The sequence below is a fragment of the Vicia villosa genome, linkage group LG4 (genome assembly GCF_029867415.1).
Source record: "Vicia villosa cultivar HV-30 ecotype Madison, WI linkage group LG4, Vvil1.0, whole genome shotgun sequence".
Classification (NCBI taxonomy): Eukaryota; Viridiplantae; Streptophyta; class Magnoliopsida; order Fabales; family Fabaceae; genus Vicia; species Vicia villosa.
The window spans coordinates 161,888,290-161,907,448 of NC_081183.1; the positions used below are offsets into that span (position 1 = coordinate 161,888,290).

Below are 19,159 nucleotides of genomic sequence, written 5' to 3' on the forward strand. Positions count from 1 at the left end.
CTCTAACGTGTCTAACCCCCAAACCACCCTTCGCTTTAGGTCTACACACCACTTCCCACTTAACCCAATGAATACTCCTTTTTCCGGACTTTCCACTCCATAAAAACTCGCTTTGAATCTTCCTTATTTCTTTGGCAATATTTCTTTGGTTGAATGATGATGGTAGTGTCACTCTACTATAAGTACATCGAAAATTAGATTCTATTAGTTTGATATAATATTCTTGTCAGAACTTGGCTAAACAATCCTCCCATGAGTCATTCATCAATGTTGTGGTGCCTTGACTTCCTTCCACGCTGTTTTCATGCTTTCTATTAAGCCGTTGCCACGCCGTGCGTTTTCTTCAGCAAGTTTTAAGTGTTATTCTTTTATGGGTTTCTTAGGAGGTTGTGTTAATCTTTTCTTATAATTGAGAAGTCCTACTTATTTGTAAATCAGTACTTTTGCTAGTAATGAAAACCCGATTTGTTTTGTCTAGAAAGTCCAATTTACAATGTCCACTAGAGGGGACGGTTGCTTTTTGCCTTTTCCATTGAAAACATAGAAAATTTTCTTCAAGGTTTAGGACAAAGATAAAATGTTTTATCTTACATGTGTGCAAATGATATTTTTTTAGTTCATGTTTGTAAATTTAAACTTATCTAAAGATAAAAGTTTGCAATAATGAAATTTTGTTAATGATATTCGATGTGCTCATTCCTTATAGTTGCAAAGAGTTCAATATATATTTACTCATCATATTTGCCGAAGATTTGATATGCTACTTAGAGGTCTAGAAATACATGGCGCATCCATTGCTCAACGTCACGACCTCTAAGTTACATTTCAAGCCTTTTTTAAGCAAGATCGGTAAATTTATATTAAATATTTTTACAATTTTAAAAAATTAGCAAATGAAAATATCAATAACAAAATTCTATTTTTAGTGCAAACTTTTATTTTAAATACCATTTTCAAAATGTAAATAAAAATATTATACCTTCGTCCAAGACCTTGAACAAGATTTTTTATATTTTCAGTGAAAAATGTAAAAATCCCGAGTCCACCTCTAGTGGTGGAGATTGTCAAGAGGAAGTTCCACACAAATTATATTGGACTTTGATTACAGCCAGAGGGTTGATTTGGCAATTTGCTATTTAAATATCACAACACTACAATAATTATTGTCTTTGACAACACTCTTTTATGCTACATGTCAAAAATGTAACCTAAAATAATAGAGGACAACTTTAAAACTTTAACAATAGAAGTTGTCTAGCAGCAGGTTATAAGCATCCCTTATTCTAACTTTTGGGATGTTTATCTAATGTTAATATAGTTCTAACAAAAAGTTAGATTTATTTATTATTGCTACTAGAGTTAACTCTTTTAAATTTTTTTGGGTTAAACTTTATTTCAGTTTTCTTCCCAATAGTATAATATAATATAATTAATTTAACTTATTAATAAATAATATAATATATATTAATATATTTTGTTTTATTTCCAATTCTATTTATATAATATAACCACTTTTAATTGGAAGGAAATTGCCGATTGGATTTGTTTACCTTTTTTGTTAGGAATAGACTTAAAAGAGAGTTTTTTGTATTGGAGTTCCTTTTGTCGTACGAAGAAAGTCAAAAAGGGCAAAGTTGGTGCCGTTTGGTTAGCGTTATTGTGGAGTCTTTGGCTTAGTAGGAACGACATTGTCTTTAACAACGGATCATGGAATTCGAGGGATATCGTTTGGAAATGTAAAGCTCTCATTTGGAGGTGGTCGTACATAGGGAAAATTACTCATTCCAATTATAACTTTTTTGAGTTTAGCAATAACCCTATATATAGGTTCGGATCGGTTTGTAATTTTCTTTTTCGGCCCTTTGGTGGGATGTATTCTTGGATCTTGGTTTTTTAATATATCCTCTTGCTTTCAAAAAAAAAAAAAAAAATATATATATATATATATATATATATATATATATATATATATATATATATATATATATATATATATATATATATGTGAGATTTTGGATCGAACTCTAGTACGGCCGAAGGGTAGCTTCTTGATTCGACATGATTAAGCATGAAGTCGAAGGTTGTTCACATGCTTGTGTCGAAGATGTTAGGGTTGTTAGCATGTTAAATTAGGTTTTATTGTTTAAACCCTAATTTGTTAAGTAAGTTTGTTTATTAAGTTGGCTTGTGTAATGGGCCTTGTGGAAAAAGCCCATTAGTTAGTATGTTAGGTTTTATTATAAATAACATACTAGTCTCTCATCATTGCTAAGCTGCAAATCCTAATTTAGGGTGAGAGATGTTATTTGTTATTCTTGTAAACTTGTAATCTTGTTTTAAGAGAAAGTGAAAGAATAACGGTTATAACCAATTATTGTGTTCTTCTTCTTCCTTGTCCTTTATTCTTCCTTGGTTTATACTTTGTTCTTGGCATTGAATTCATAACAAATTGGTGCGGTGAGCGTGGAGAAGATGCCTTCAACAAAGTATGAGATTGAAAAGTTCACCGGAGTGAATGATTTCGGTCTGTGGCGCTTGAAGATGAAAGCCCTACTGGTTCAGCAGGGTTGTTTGGAAGCGTTGAAGGGAGAGGCAGCCATGAATGCAGAATTGACGGCAGCGGAGAAGACAACTATGATCGAGAAGGCACACAGTGCAATTTTGTTGAGCCTTGGTGATAAGGTTCTCCGACAGGTATCAAAGGAGACGACGGCATCAGGGTTATGGGTGAAACTTGAAAGTTTCTATATGACCAAATCGCTGGTAAATCGACTCTACCTGAAGCAAGCTTTGTATTCATTCAAGATGATTGAAGACAAAGTATTGGCTGAGCAGTTGGATATGTTCAACAAGCTGATTCTTGATCTTGAAAATATTGATGTGAAGATCGATGATGAAGATCAAGCGCTGTTACTATTGTGTTCTTTGCCTCGATCACATGCTCACTTCAAAGAAACTCTCTTGTATGGAAGGGAGTCCCTGACGTTTGAAGAAGTTCAATCAGCCTTGTACTCTAAGGACTTGAATGAACGAAAGGAGCATAAACCTTCGACTGTTGGCGAAGGTTTGGCCGTTAAAGGAAAACTCTTACGAAAGGATGGTAAGTTCGACAAGAAGAAAGGCAAAAGCCAGTCGAAGTCTTACAGTGGCGAAGCATCTGGCATTCGATGCTACCATTGTAAGAAGGAGGGTCACACAAGAAAGGTGTGCCCTGAACGCCTGAAATATCATGGAGGTAAGGATAATGGCAACGCTGCCATTGTTCAAGATGATTTCGAATCATCTGATGTTCTTGTGGTTTCAAGCAGTGACTCTAAGAAGGAGTGGATTATGGATTCAGGTTGCACTTGGCACATGACTCCAAACAAAGACTTGTTCGAGGAATTATGTGATCAAGATGGTGGATCAGTATTGCTGGGAAACAACAAGGCTTGCAAGATTGCAGGTGTTGGATCTGTGAGATTCAAGCTCCATGATGAGTCAATAAGGTTGTTGACTGAAGTCAGGTATGTTCCTGATTTGAAGAGAAATCTGCTTTCTCTTGGTGAATTCGACAAGAAAGGATATGTTTTCCAAGGAGAGAAAAGTAACCTAAGAGTCATGAAGGGTTCGAAGGAAGTCTTGAGAGGCGTGAAGAAACAATGCTTGTATACCCTTGAGGCTGAAGTTGTAAGTGGTTCGACAAATGTTGCATCCACGAAACCTTTGTCGAAAACAGAAATCTGGCACATGAGATTGGGCCATGTCAGTGAAAGGGGTTTGGTCGAATTAGGGAAACAAAATCTGCTTGGTGGAGACAAAGTCGAAAAGCTGAAGTTTTGTGAACCCTGTGTACTTGGAAAATCTTGCAGAGTGAAGTTCAACAAAGGCAAACAAAGAACACATGGATCCCTTGATTACATCCATGCTGATCTTTGGGGGCCTGCAAGGTGTCCATCACATTCAGGAGCAAGGTATTTTCTATCCATAGTAGATGATTATTCCAGAAAATTATGGGTATTCATCCAGAAGACTAAGGATGAAACTTTTGAGAATTTCAAAAGTTGGAAGACTCTGGTTGAAAATCAGACTGGCAGAAAGGTCAAGAGGTTGAGAACCGACAATGGCCTTGAATTTTGCAATGAGGCATTCGACAGTTTTTGTGCTGCCTCTGGTATTGCAAGGCATAGAACTACTGCAGGTACTCCACAGCAAAATGGTTTGGCTGAAAGGTTTAATCGAACTATTTTGGAGAGAGTCAGATGCATGTTGACTAGTGCGGGGTTAAAGAAGGTGTTCTGGGCTGAGGCTATTTCGACAGCAACATATCTGATAAACAGATGTCCTTCGACAGCGTTAGATATGAAGACACCTGAAGAAGTTTGGTCGGGACATCCACCAGATCTCGACAAACTAAGAGTATTTGGCTGCGTAGCCTATGCTCACATTAGGCAAGACAAGGTCGAACCTAGAGCTCTGAAATGCATGTTCATGGGATACCCTGAAGGAGTCAAAGCTTATAGGCTATGGTGCCTAGAGCCAGGTCACAGGAGGTGTATTACCAGTCGAGATGTAGTTTTCAATGAAGCTGAAATGGCTTTCAAGAAAACTGATGATGATGGTCGAAGTGCAGAAGAGCTAGAACAGGTAGAGATTCCCGTTGAGGTGGAGCATGTTGATGCTGAATTGCATATGTCTTTCTCCAATGCCATGTTCCCTTCGCTCCATATAACAAAATTTTAATAAATATGAGATTAACTATATCTTTAAAATAAGTGTGTGATTAAGTACATAAAGTCTTGTTCTCTTACACAAAGCTATAAAGAGGATTTTGTAGGACAGTTACGACTATCAAAGAATGCATATTGCTTAAAGATTTTACAAAGCCTCGTTCTCTTTTGTTGTTGTTCCATTACCTTCTCTTTTCCTCCTTTAATGCGTTTTTCACAATATTTGGTATGTGAAGGTTCGGGCGGAAGAACAATTATATCATTAGGTACATTAGAACCAATAAAAGCCCCCACTTCATCTAAGGGTCTTGATACAAAATGTCATTCTTCATCTGAGACAATTTTAATTCAATACTACAACCCTCATTGAAAACGAGAAGCAATTTCTCTTTATTTGTACCCGCCATAAGCATGCATTTAAACAATTATGCCCAAGCTTTTGAAACTAATGTCCTCTCACTTTCAAATTTAGAACAAGCCTCTAAAACATTTCCATCATAATGAAAAACCGATCTAGTTGTTGCCAACTTCTCCCCTTTAATACAAAAAGAATATGTCGACATGGCATGCCTTCCGAGTCAAACATTTTACATGAATAATTTGCAATATTATTAGAAAGACAATAAACAACTTCCATTAAAAACCACCTCAATTGCATTCTTCATAGCCTAATCTTGATCTCTTATTATTAGAACAGGTTTATGCCCCCATTGCTTTTAAAAATGCCTCATACAACCACACAAACAAGTCATTTGTTTCATCTGTTAATAGTGTAACTTTAAAGGTTATGCTTTGACGATGATTATTTATGCCAGTGAAAGGTGCAAAAATCATAAAATACTTATTTGTATGGTATGTTATGTCGAATGAAATCACATCGCCAAAAAAAGCGTAATTTTTTCCACTAATAGCATCAGCCCAAAACACACATTTAAGCTTTCCTTCATTATCAGCCTCATAATCATTGAAAATGAAGGGTTCATCTCACGATTTCTTCTAAAATTATCAATAAACATATCTACATTATACTCTTTGATCAATTCTTTCAAATTTCTTGAATAATTTTTCAAATCTCGTTGTGTGCATCCTATATTTTCATAGCTCGCGTCGTGCTCCTTTATTATTTGATAACTTTTGGAAGTCCCCACATAACTATACCGCAAGAAAACAATATACTCTTATGAATACTGTTTACACTTTTGGCTGATGTTATAAATTGTTTCTTTCTAGGTTGGACTAGTCCATGGGAATGACTATCATAAAATTTTGAGACTTCATATTTACCCTCAATAGTTCTCTTAAAAACAGTTTTTGCATTGCGTCCTTCTCGTGTCAATTTTCTTTTTCTATATTTAGAAAAACTATGTTCACTAATAAGCAATTCAGGAGAGTCTATCTTTTTAACCTCTTTAAAACCCTCTTTTGAGCAGAGAAAATACTTCCACCTAACACCATTTTTATCTTGTATTTTAGACGAACTACGCACACTAAAATCAACCGTGTGTGCATAAATTTTTATAAAAAGTACTTCCTTCTATTAAAGTATCAAATACCTTGCCAATCATAGGTTTGAGTTCATCATTACACACAAGACTCCATTCCTCTAACGTATTTTCTTGATCATTGAAGACTATTGAGGGTGAGACTAAACCGACTTTATTATCATCCATGTCCATAAAATTAATCCCTAAAAAATAAACACAACATATAAATTATTTCAAAATTTAAATTAACCATATAAGCTTAGAAAAATGTTATGTTTAAAGGACATCACTTATAACAACCTTTTAATGTCAAAAGCATGTTTTTTATAATAACCTATATGCTATAAAAAATAGACGACGTCATGCTTAAAGAAATTTTAAACTAGTGATTAGAAAGGTTATTTTTTTATTCCAATTCTTTTTTTGCCGATAACTTGTATTGAGGAACCAAGCTTGTAGTATGTTTTGGAGGAATTTGAGGATAAAGGAGAATATGTTATTGCAAAAATCTAGATTGAGATGGTTGAAGGAGGGAGACTCTAATAGAGATTTTTTTCATAAGGTGATGAAACAAAGAAGAAGACATAATCATTTAGGACCGATTCTTACTCTGGGAGGTTTGGTGGAGTCGGTGGTGGATGTTAAAGAGGCGGTTTATACTCATTTTGGGAATAAATTCATTGAAACAGAAGAGGTTAGACCTTTGTTGGATGGTGTCTCTTTCAATTCCATTAGTGGGGAGGAGGCGATGGACATTGAGAAACCTTTTTCAGAAAAGTGTTAAACTCCATCAGTTCTCCGTGTCAAGGTGCTTTTGTTCCCGGTAGACAATTGCTTGATGGTGTGCTAGTGTCGAATGAGGTGGTTGATTTTCCTAGAAAGGAAGGTAGTAAGTGCATTCTTTTTAAAGTTGATTTTATGAAGTCGTATGATAAGTTTAGTTGGAGTTTTTTTTCTATGATATATGCTTCAAAGGATGGGTTTTGGGAAAAGATGGTTGAATTGGATGAAATTATTGGTGTTCAAAAGTAGTATGTCGGTTCTTATCAACGAGAGTCCAACTAAGGAGTTTGTTGTTTCAAGAGGGTTGAGGGAAGGTGATCCTCTTTCACATTTCCTTTATGTTTTGGTGGCGGAAGGTCTTACGGGTCTTGTGAGATAATTTATTGTAATAGATCCAAAGATTCACTATTAAGGGATCTTGTTAGGTGGATATTTTACAATTCGCGGAAGATACGCTTGTAGTTGGAAACAAGTTTGGGTGATTAAGGCGGTTCTTCGGGATTTTGAATTAGTCTCAGGTCTTGGAATCCATTATCATAAGAGTAAAATGATTAGTATCAACTCGAATGCTCATTTTTTTCATGCGGCGTCCCACTTTCTTGTAAGTTGGAAGAGAGCAATTTCTATTTTCTCGGAATTCCTATAGGTTTCAATTCTAGAAAGGAAGCTACTTGTAATCCTCTTTTATTAAAGTAGAGGAATCGCTTGGAAGGATGGACGAATTGTTTCTTAAATTTGGGAGGTATAATTTCTCTCTTGAAGTCTGTGCTTAGTTCTTTATCAATTTTCACTTTGTCTTTTTTTAGAATGCCGTTGAAAGTGGTGAATAGTTTTATTTCCATTCAAAGTAGCTTTTTATGGGGGAGAATGGAGGAAAAGAGGAAAATTCATTGGGTGAAGTGGAAGCATGTTAATCTTCTTTTTGAGAATAGGGGGTTGGGAGTAAAAATTTAGATTTGTTTAATATGGCTTTCCTTAACAAGTGGAGGTGGAGGATTTTTCAAGGCCATAATTCCATTTGGTGTTGTACTGGGAAGGTCCTATAATGGTTCGGATAGAAGATGTACATTTGTGACACTGACATGCAAAAGAAGTGGGAAATATAAACGTCCTCTCCAGTACTTGAAACGAGATGATACCGGTTCAAGAAAATGTGAATGTCCATTTAAGTTGCGTGGTTATTGGTTAACTAATAATAAATGGAGATTTAATGTTATAATTGGGATACATAATCATGATTTATGTGAAAAATTAGTCGGTCATCCAATTGCATGCCGACTCTTGTTGGAAGACAAGGAATGTGTTTCGGACATGACATTGAATTTGGTACTTCCCGAAAATATCTCAAATATCAAGCAAGTGTTCAATAGGCGCTATCAATCCAAATTAGCGCTTAGGGAGAATTAAACCGAAATGCAACACCTCTTAAAACTTCTAGATGATAACAATTACGTTTCTAGGCACCACAGGTGTAAGGAAAAAGTAACAATAAGATATATATATATATATATATATATATATATATATATATATATATATATATATTGGACTCATCCTGATTCTATTTAATTATTCACTATGTTTCCAACTATTCTTATAATTGATTCAACATATAAGACCAACAAATACAGGCTTCCATTGTTAGAAATTATTGGTGTTACGTTGATTAAGAAGACGTATTATAATGGTATTTATTTCTAGAGTGCGAAAAAAGGACAATTTTGCATGGGCTTTAGAGGTTTTTCGATCAATGTTAAAGGATGCAAGAGTACACTAAATTGAACAACATTGAAATAGAAAAAAAAATAAGAAAAACTCAAAAGGGGTACCACCTATAGCTTTGGCTGGCGACAATTATTTCAGATCATTTTATAATATATGATATTTTGTTAAGGTATTATGCTATGGAATACAAGTATTTTGTAGTTTGTCCAAATATACAAGTATTCAATACAATTAGCTGCTTCAGTTTGTGTTCTATTTTTTTAATACAGGGGAAGTTTCCGAAGGTGCATCTCCGAAATAAAAAAGGGTAATTTCAGAGTTATATCTTCAGTACATTCTCTATCAACAAATAAGGTTTGTATCGTCCATACTATCATTCCAATACTATAAATAAGCTCACTTGTCATATAGTTTCAAAGCAAAAAAAAAAAAATCAGAATGAACACCAAATGACATGTTGGAAATGTTCACTTTACCGATAATACACCATTTTGAAAATTTAAGATCAACGAATACACCCCTCTTGAAGATCTGCAATACATATTGCAGAACCTTCTACCGTATGATGACAATTGTAAAATTATGAAGATCAAGTACCGCTCTTCATCCATTGACAATGAAGGGGAGCTTGAGTTCATCAACCATGGGCTAAAGACGAGCACTGATTTACGGGCCATGTGAAATACTTTTACCCGTTTAGAATCAAAAGTTTCGATCGAGCTGGATGTGACCATTTCGAGATTGGTCGATGATATTATCAAGATGTTGTAACGTCTACCTGGATGTTGAAGTGTAATACTTGATCTATGTTAAAATCTCTTATGTATTGCTTATTTTATGATATGAATGGTATTTTGATTTGGTGAAGTTGGTGTATTTCAATTCTATTTTTCTGCATTCTATAAAGACATTATTCTGGAAACATACTGTCGGTTCGATATCAGAAATGTAACTTCGAAAAAGTTTGTGTTTTATTACATCTTGGTGCGTCCTAGAGATGTATCTCCAAACTCTAAAGACGTTTAAGTATTTTCGCGCGGTGCATTAGAAAAGTACAAGGCATGTTAAGAAATTCACAAAAATAAATTCAAATTTAACTTTAAAAAAAAAAAGCTTTTAGAAATTTTGGTTGGTACAATACAAAAAACTCACTTCTTTTTAACCGAAAAACAAGAGAAAATTTTAAAGAAAGATATGTTTGATTTTATACATGAATCAACTCTATTCACACCCCTAATTTGAATATTTTTGGACTAATTTGTAGAAAAATCACACTACAAAATTTTAGTATTTTTAAAATAGTAACATTATGTCATGGTTCAGCGATGATTAAATGAAAATATTTAAAAAAATAATATTGTTAAATATACATTTAAATTTTTTCTAATAAATGAAATTTTAAAAAAAATTCTTAAGACATTTTAGTCGCATTTAAACGGTTGGAAATGAAAATTTAAACAATGAATTAATTCTACATGTTAAAAAATCATAAATTTGTAAGATACGAGGTAAAAATAAAAATTGTATTTTTACAGAAATGAGATAATCGGAATTTTTACAAGCTGCAATATTTTGTCACACAGGTAAACGTTAAAATGTGTTTCAATATAAATTAAAATTTTTGGTAAAATTGCATTAAATTTTTTTATATATAGACTAACTTTAAATGTTCAAAAATTAACTTAATTCATATAGATTAAAAGAATATTTCAATTATTTTACAGATGTTAAATAGATTGCTCGTTTCTCTAATAGAACAAACCCATCATCACTCACTAAACACAATTTATGAAAATAGATAAAATTAGTTTTTACTTTTATTCAAATAAAGCCCCGGTCTTATGCAGTCCTAGTTTTTAGGATAATAAATCCCTATTCTTATGGCATTTCTTTTCTTTTTTTTTTAGGATCAATTCCGTGTGAATTTCGCATGAAACTTGGCTTTTCTGTTTTGCAAAGGCTATAAAGGCTTTTCGATTTTTATAGCACTATAGAACATCAGATATTGATAGATCTGCTTTGAAAACCACCATGCTATCTTAGTTTTGCTATATTTGTGTTAAACACTATTTGCTGCGATTTATGATCGACAATACTTATCTGTGACTGTGTCGAGTAATATCAAGTAGCGGCAGAAAAATAAATAATCATTGGAAGTATGTTTACTATTCCACTTAATTCTTCACTTTCTTATTAGTCATATATGTTTTGCAATGCTTGGTTGTTGTTTGTATGTTTTGCAATTCACGGTCCTTGCTTCTTGAGTCTAATTTATTTTCTTTATTAGGTGTGAAGTTTATCTATGGGAACACTACTAAGAAGTATAGTTTTACCTTCAATAATTAACGCAATTGCATTGGATCCAGTTGAACACGTCTTCTATGGTGGGAATAGTGATGGAAAAATATTTATTGCTGCACTAAACACTGAAAGAATCGCTACTACTAATAATTATGGGAAGCATATCATTGTCTGATTTTCTAACCACGGGTTATCTTTTCTCCTCTTACTTTTCAGATCTTGAACATATGACCTGTGATTTTCATTTCCCATGGCCATTTGGCATCTATTACTTTAGGCTTTTCTCTATTGATTGATTAACCGGTTGATTGCTTCGGACTAACTTCTTCATTTTAACAGCAAGATAGTTACTTGCTTAACATATGGCAAAGTTAGAGATTTCTTAAATTCTTGGTATATAACTAATATTCTTGTCGCTAGACAAGAAATGGACTCAAGTAATCATACATTTAATTTACAAGCATCAACAAAAAAGCATGGAGCTTATTTACTCCTTCTAGAAATATTTGCAAATTCATGGGATGAAGATTTAGAAAAAAAAGTCTCTTATCAACCCCAGTGGTAGCAACGGATGTTTCATACCACAATTCTAATGTTATATCTAATCATATTAAGCAACTTCATATATTTTATCACTCTTTCTGTATTTTATTTTAACGGAATCGTCGTATATGGAGCAATGACACTTTAGATTTAAAACATGTCTGATTTAGAGTTATGTCACATCGACTTACAATTAATATCTATGTCAATAGTGTCTTTATTAACTAACTCTAATTGAGATTTAATCTATGTTGTTAATCTTGAGTAGCGACGCGACATGATCAACCCCATAATCGGAGCAGCGCCGAAGTGGGATCCGGCGTGGCCGCTATTAACAACATAGAATTTGATATCTTTTTTCATTATGTCTCAGCAAAGTTGTTCAGTTATGGCTTCTAAAGTGGGATAGAGAAACTTAAACACGATTATGAAAGGCCAATGGAGATAGATAAACAATGAAAGAACTGGATGAAAACTTGCATAAAATTGGTCTAAAGGAGCTATTAGACGATGGTTAAGCAAGAACCTTCGAAGAAGATCACAAATAAGACATACATGTTTTGTTTGCCAAACACGTTTTCAATTTGGAGGTAGATTTTTTATATCTCTAGCATCACAAGTTTTTCTTCGGCAAGTTAACTGTTTTTCTTTTATGGGTTTCTTACAAGATTGTGTTAATTTTTTCCTATAATTGAGAAGTCCTACTTATTTTTAATTCGATACTCTTGCGCGATCTATTTTGTCCAGAAAGTCCTATTTACAATGTCCATTAGAGGGAACGAATGCTTTTTCCGTTTTCCATTGAAAACATAAAAAACTTTGTTCAAGGTTTAGAACAAAGGTAAAATGTTTTACCTTACATGTGTGCAAATGATATTTTTTTAGTTCATGTTTATGAATTTAAACTTATCTAAAAATAAAACTTTGCACTAATAAAATTTTGTTATTGACATTTTGATGTGCTCATTCTTTATTATATGTGCACATGAAAACATCAATAACAAAATTCTATTATTAGTACAAACTTTTATTTTAAATACCATTTACACATGTAAGATAAAAATATTATACCTTTGTCCAAGACCCTGAAGAAAATTTTATATATTTCAATGAAAAATGCAAAAAGCAAGAATCCACCTCCAGCGATGGAGATTGGGAAGAGGATTTTCCCCACAAATTATATTGGACTTTGATTACAGCTCGAGGGTTGATTTGGCAGTTTGCTGTTTAAATATCACAACACTACAATATTTATTGTCTTTGACAACACTCTTTTATCCAACTTGTAAAAAATTTAACCAAAAATAATATAGGGGACAATTTTTAAACTTTAACAATAAAATTTGTCTACCAAAATTAAGCATCCCTTATTCTATCTTTAGGGACGTTTATCTAATATTAATATAGTTCTAACAAAAATATACATTTATTTATTGTTGCTATTAGAATTAACTCTTCTAAATTTTTAGTGTTAAACTTTATTTCAATTTCCTTCCGGATAGTATAATGTAATTTAATTAATTTAATTTAATAATAAATAATATGATATATATTAATATATTTTGTTTTACATCTATGGTTTGTAGGTGGTCTTTTTGCGGAAGAATTACTTATCCAAATTTTTCTTTTTAGGAGTTTATTAAGGATCCGTTGCTTTTTATCTCGTAATGTTAATTGGTTGTAATTTTCACTTTTTTTATCGGTTTTTTCCGTCTTTTCTTGTAATAGTTCTCCCTATTAATATATCTTGCTTACACAAATTTTTTTTTTTGTTTTCGTTCCAATTTCAATTATATAATATAACGACTTTTATCACAAATAAGACATTCAAAATTAATATATATATATATATATATATATATATATATATATATATATATATATATATATATATATATAATATATGAGAATGGTATATTTATATGAGAAAATGAGAATAAATTACAGCCATTAGATCAATTTGTAAGATTGAGATTAACTCACAATCTTAAAAATCTCAGTTTCCTCAAAATTTACATGATTTCTCTCTCTTCATCCCGGAATTCACTCTTCCTTCTCCAATTTTATCTCTTCTCATATGAATCCATTTATTCATCTAATCAATTTTAATGGATTCTATGCGTTCTGTTTTAATATTAAAGTTACCCAATTTCGATTTGATACTAAAATAATAAACTTTGGAGCTTGATACCGTTAACTTTTGGAGTTTTATACTGCAACTTATGCTACTTATGCTGAAGTTTGTGCTAAAGGCCAATGTTGCTGTTATAGACTGTATTGTTCAGGGCTGCTGAGAGATACTTTTAATTTTCAGTCTTCAAATGTAGTTTTTATTAAGCGTAATTTAGTTGTTGTTGTTCATAGTTTAGTTAATTTATCAAAAATGTGTGGTAGTAATTTGGATGGGTCTGTCCCAACTCAAGCTAAATTTGCCTATGATGTAATCTTGTAATAAATTATCATGTAAATATTTCATCTATTTTTCTATTGAAATCGTGGAATGAGACTTTGAATTTACTAAGCAATTTTATGGGATTTTAATATCATTTGGCACAAATTATCTACTGTTATATTGGATTGAAAATGACAGTAGCTACATTTTGAGTGAAATTGGCATAATTTTGTAGCATCAAAGTTTGTTAAGGAATCAATCACTTGTACATATAAATGTAGCTTACTTCTACTATGCAAAATTGTGTGAGTTTAGAGAATCCATTATCTATGTCTAAACAATCCATTCTTTGAGTCAAACTACATCTAGTCGACTGGGATACAAAAGGGCAAAACAGTTTGTTAAGCTCAAAAGCGCCGAGGGCCCTGGCTATAAGAAAGCAAAGGCCCACAAATTCAAACGAATCGGTAATATCATGCGAAGTGAGAAGTTTTAGAGGAAAATAGCATATGAATGGAGAACATGGGGCCTTATGAAGGAAAGTTATAAGAAGCGAATATGGAGTCCTAAGTGGATCGAGAAACCTCCACAAAGTAGTTAATTTTATGCACTATAAATAAAGAACTCGGTACAAAGTTTAAGAGGTTCACAATCTTTGAAAATACAAGTGTTTTTCTGAGATTCACTGGTCGATCTCGCAAGTGACCTTTAAAAAGAGACCAGCGAAGTTTACCACTTTCCAAGGTAAACATTTGGATGACATTTTTGGTCCGAAACTTCCGAGCCCGGTCCGCTGCCTACTCATTGATGGATTTATATGAGAAACACCTATGTTCCCACCTCAATTTCAAATTTATCCTCTTACTACTTTGTAAAAAGAAATTACACTTAAAAGTTATATTATTTAAAAAATAGTACTACAATCATCCTAAAGTAAGTGTCTTAGTAATCACTTAAGAAAATGTGAAAATGAATGAGAGAGAATAACGAATTTCTTTTATTAGTAATCAATGTGTTTGCATTATCAATAATATAAGTTTAGAGAAATTGTAAATTATTAAAAATATTAATTAAGGATATAATTAGAATATAAAATAAAAAATGCATTAAAACTAAAAGAAACACTTATTTATGAATAAATAATTTAGAAAATGCGACATTTGTTTGGGACAGAAGTAACATTTAGTTAGTTCTTTTTAATTAACACCTTTTTACATAAAATAATCTAAATATTTTTAAAATCAATGTTTTGTAAAAATGTATTTCATATTTTTGAGTAAGGTAAAAAAATTTAAATCTTTTTAAAAACAATAATATTTAGCCAAACCACAGTTAAATTAAAATTCAAATTATTAATTAATCCTTCATATGTCAAAAACTATTTTAGTAAAAAAAATCATTACACATTTTCAAATATCAAATGAAAATTACACAAATGAAATTTAAAAAATTTACAAGCGAAAATATATAGCCACAGTTTATTCGTGTATATCATTGAAATTTTTTTAAAAAACTTTATAATGTTTTTATTTATTATTTTTATTTAGCAATTTGTTAGATGATAAGTGATGAAGAATGATGATGTTTTTATATGCATTGCAGGATCAAATTTTTTTTTAATAGGTAATCCAATAAAAGGAAGTATAAGAGATACTCCACCTCTAAATACAGACAAATCATCCTCTATAACAAAGGAGGGGATTGGTATTCCAATAAAAAAGGTTACAGACAAGCGAGATGTTACAGTCGGATGACATCCAATACCAGGACCTAGGCTCAAGTTAAAATTAAGAGCTTTCCTGCTGAACCAATTAAGCCTCTTGCTGCTAATCAAAGGCACTTATCTAAATGGTGGAGCTTTCTCAAGTCATATTCATGCTTCTTTTTTTAAATTAGATTATTTTTTTAAAAATTAATTACTTGAGCTTATTTAGTACCATAAATTGACACTACTTTACCTAAACGGATAAAATTAGTTTTTTATTTTTATTCAAATAAAGCCCTGGTCTTATGGTCCTATTTTTAAGGATTAGTTACGTTAGAATTTCCATAAAATACGAATTTTCTGTTTCGCCTCACAGTACTTCTATAAATACCTCGCATTGTTAACCTTCATGGCATACACTATTCTGCATGCTATATTGGTTATCTTTTCTCCTTTCATTTTTCCTTTCCCTTTTAGCATCTACTATTTTTATGCTTTTTCTCTTTATTAATTACTTCATGCTAACTTCTTCAATTTAACAGCAAGGCAGTTACTTGCTTAACATATAGCAAAGTTGGAGATTTGCTAATTTTTGGGGTCTGAGGATGGAATAGTTGGTGTTTGGAACCCTAAAGGTATGACATTAACCTTACTGTTCTAGTTTATTCCAATATTTTGAAAACCAAATTGAAGATCGAATTGCTAAAATCAGTGAGTCACGTTATTCAATTAGTTTAATAAATTCAACCACAATTGATCTGGATTGTTGTGTCTGATTGCTAAAATATTGAGTTATTTTCATTTTTATAAGCAAGCTTAAAAAATCAAATTCATACCATTTTTAGTTCATGATTGTCAGTGTTAATTTATTTAAAGATAAAAGTTTGCACTAATAATAAAATTTTAATATTGATGTTTTGATGTACAACTTATCCATCAATGTAATTTTAGCCATTAATGTATATAAAAGACTTGAAATGCAACTTAGCCATCAAAGTGTTTTTCACTATAAGTTACCCTTTTCTAATTAAGAACAAAACGAGAGAAGAATGTAAGACTGATCAGATTTGGATTCAAGTGTCACATATGCTGCTGAATTGATATCCAGGTATTACATTCTTCAGGGTCATCTTTGTTAGGCTCTTATGTGAGAAAGGGGATAAACATTTCATCTAAGCACTTAGTATCCACATCTCCTTGAATATGATATGTAATTTTCTAAATGTCACTTCTAAAATATACACAATTTAGGTTTATTGTCTCTTTAAGCAGTAATGTCTTGGTTATCTTTATGCAGTTAGTCTGTTCTCTCTCTTGGGCTTTTTCATTTTTGGTTGAATGATTTTTTTTTTAATAAGCAATTGATTGAAAAGTTCGCACTAGGGGTGCAACCCTTACAAAGAAGCAAACGACACTAAAGATGACTAGTGTCGGATAAGGGAAGTTTAAACCATACATAATATGTTGGTCTAAACTTGCTATATCCACAAAACATCCATCTCCAAGAAAGAAAAACAATATTAGAACAAATAACGTCAAAACAAAACGCCTCCCCCCTAAAAATAATTTCGTTCCTCATAAGCCAAAGGCTCCAAATAGTTGCAACCCACACAAAATTGATTAAAACTCTTCGCTTGCCGCAATTCACCTTATCTTGAATAACGTTGAAACAAAGCAAATCCTCTTCATTCAACATCTCCGGAATTCCAAGCCAACTAAACACATATTTCCAAATTGTCTTCGCCTCTTGACAAATGAAAAAAAGATGGGAAGATGATTCAAGGAAGGAACCACACATCACACAATCCGGGAGCCGATCAATAAAGAATCTCCAAGCGAATACCTTGATCTTGGGCGGAAGCTTTAGATCCCACAAAACTTTCAAAGAATTAAACAAATTATAATCCCATGCAAAGACCTTGTCACTATCAATGGCGGTTGTTATGCTTGCAACGGAGAATTCCTTGCCCTCGGTTAAGGACCACGAGAACGAGTCAACGCCGTTCGCACTAGTAGAAAATCCCCGGACACTGTCGCAAAACCGAGTCCAGTTTGGACTGGCTGCTGCCGCGGCTGAGTGTGGTTGGCCGTGAGAGTCGCCGGCAGAAAACAACCCCCCAAAATTCCACCTTAACGCACCGTCGATCCGCTCTAATACCTCCGCCACCGAACAATACTTCGCAATAGACAATTCAAACAAATCCGGAAACTCCATGCAAAGTGGTTGTTCTCCCACCCACCAATTGATCCAAAAAAGAACATCCATACCATTATTGCAACAACATTTGAAACAACCGGAAAAACCGTTATCTATGATGTCGTCCAACACTTTATTCTCACACATATCTTTCCACCAAATGGAATCATCACTTCTCTGAAAATTACCCCCAATATCTTGAATTCTTAATTTAGGACAAGGATACCTCACCTTAAAAAATCTTTGCCAAATGGCTTCATTATCATGAAGGATTCTCCACTTCCATTTCAAGAGAAGAGCTTTATTCATTTCTCTAACGTGTCTAACCCCCAAACCACCCTTCGCTTTAGGTCTACACACCACTTCCCACTTAACCCAATGAATACTCCTTTTTCCGGACTTTCCACTCCATAAAAACTCGCTTTGAATCTTCCTTATTTCTTTGGCAATATTTCTTTGGTTGAATGATGATGGTAGTGTCACTCTACTATAAGTACATCGAAAATTAGATTCTATTAGTTTGATATAATATTCTTGTCAGAACTTGGCTAAACAATCCTCCCATGAGTCATTCATCAATGTTGTGGTGCCTTGACTTCCTTCCACGCTGTTTTCATGCTTTCTATTAAGCCGTTGCCACGCCGTGCGTTTTCTTCAGCAAGTTTTAAGTGTTATTCTTTTATGGGTTTCTTAGGAGGTTGTGTTAATCTTTTCTTATAATTGAGAAGTCCTACTTATTTGTAAATCAGTACTTTTGCTAGTAATGAAAACCCGATTTGTTTTGTCTAGAAAGTCCAATTTACAATGTCCACTAGAGGGGACGGTTGCTTTTTGCCTTTTCCATTGAAAACATAGAAAATTTTCTTCAAGGTTTAGGACAAAGATAAAATGTTTTATCTTACATGTGTGCAAATGATATTTTTTTAGTTCATGTTTGTAAATTTAAACTTATCTAAAGATAAAAGTTTGCAATAATGAAATTTTGTTAATGATATTCGATGTGCTCATTCCTTATAGTTGCAAAGAGTTCAATATATATTTACTCATCATATTTGCCGAAGATTTGATATGCTACTTAGAGGTCTAGAAATACATGGCGCATCCATTGCTCAACGTCACGACCTCTAAGTTACATTTCAAGCCTTTTTTAAGCAAGATCGGTAAATTTATATTAAATATTTTTACAATTTTAAAAAATTAGCAAATGAAAATATCAATAACAAAATTCTATTTTTAGTGCAAACTTTTATTTTAAATACCATTTTCAAAATGTAAATAAAAATATTATACCTTCGTCCAAGACCTTGAACAAGATTTTTT

The 19,159-nt window shown here is 32.7% G+C and overlaps 1 pseudogene; it reads right to left on the minus strand.

Annotated features, from left to right (window-relative positions):
* Positions 1-4,796: 4,796 nt before the first annotated feature.
* Positions 4,797-18,148, minus strand: LOC131598227 (uncharacterized; annotated as a pseudogene).
* Between the last annotated feature and the right edge of the window lie 1,011 nt (positions 18,149-19,159).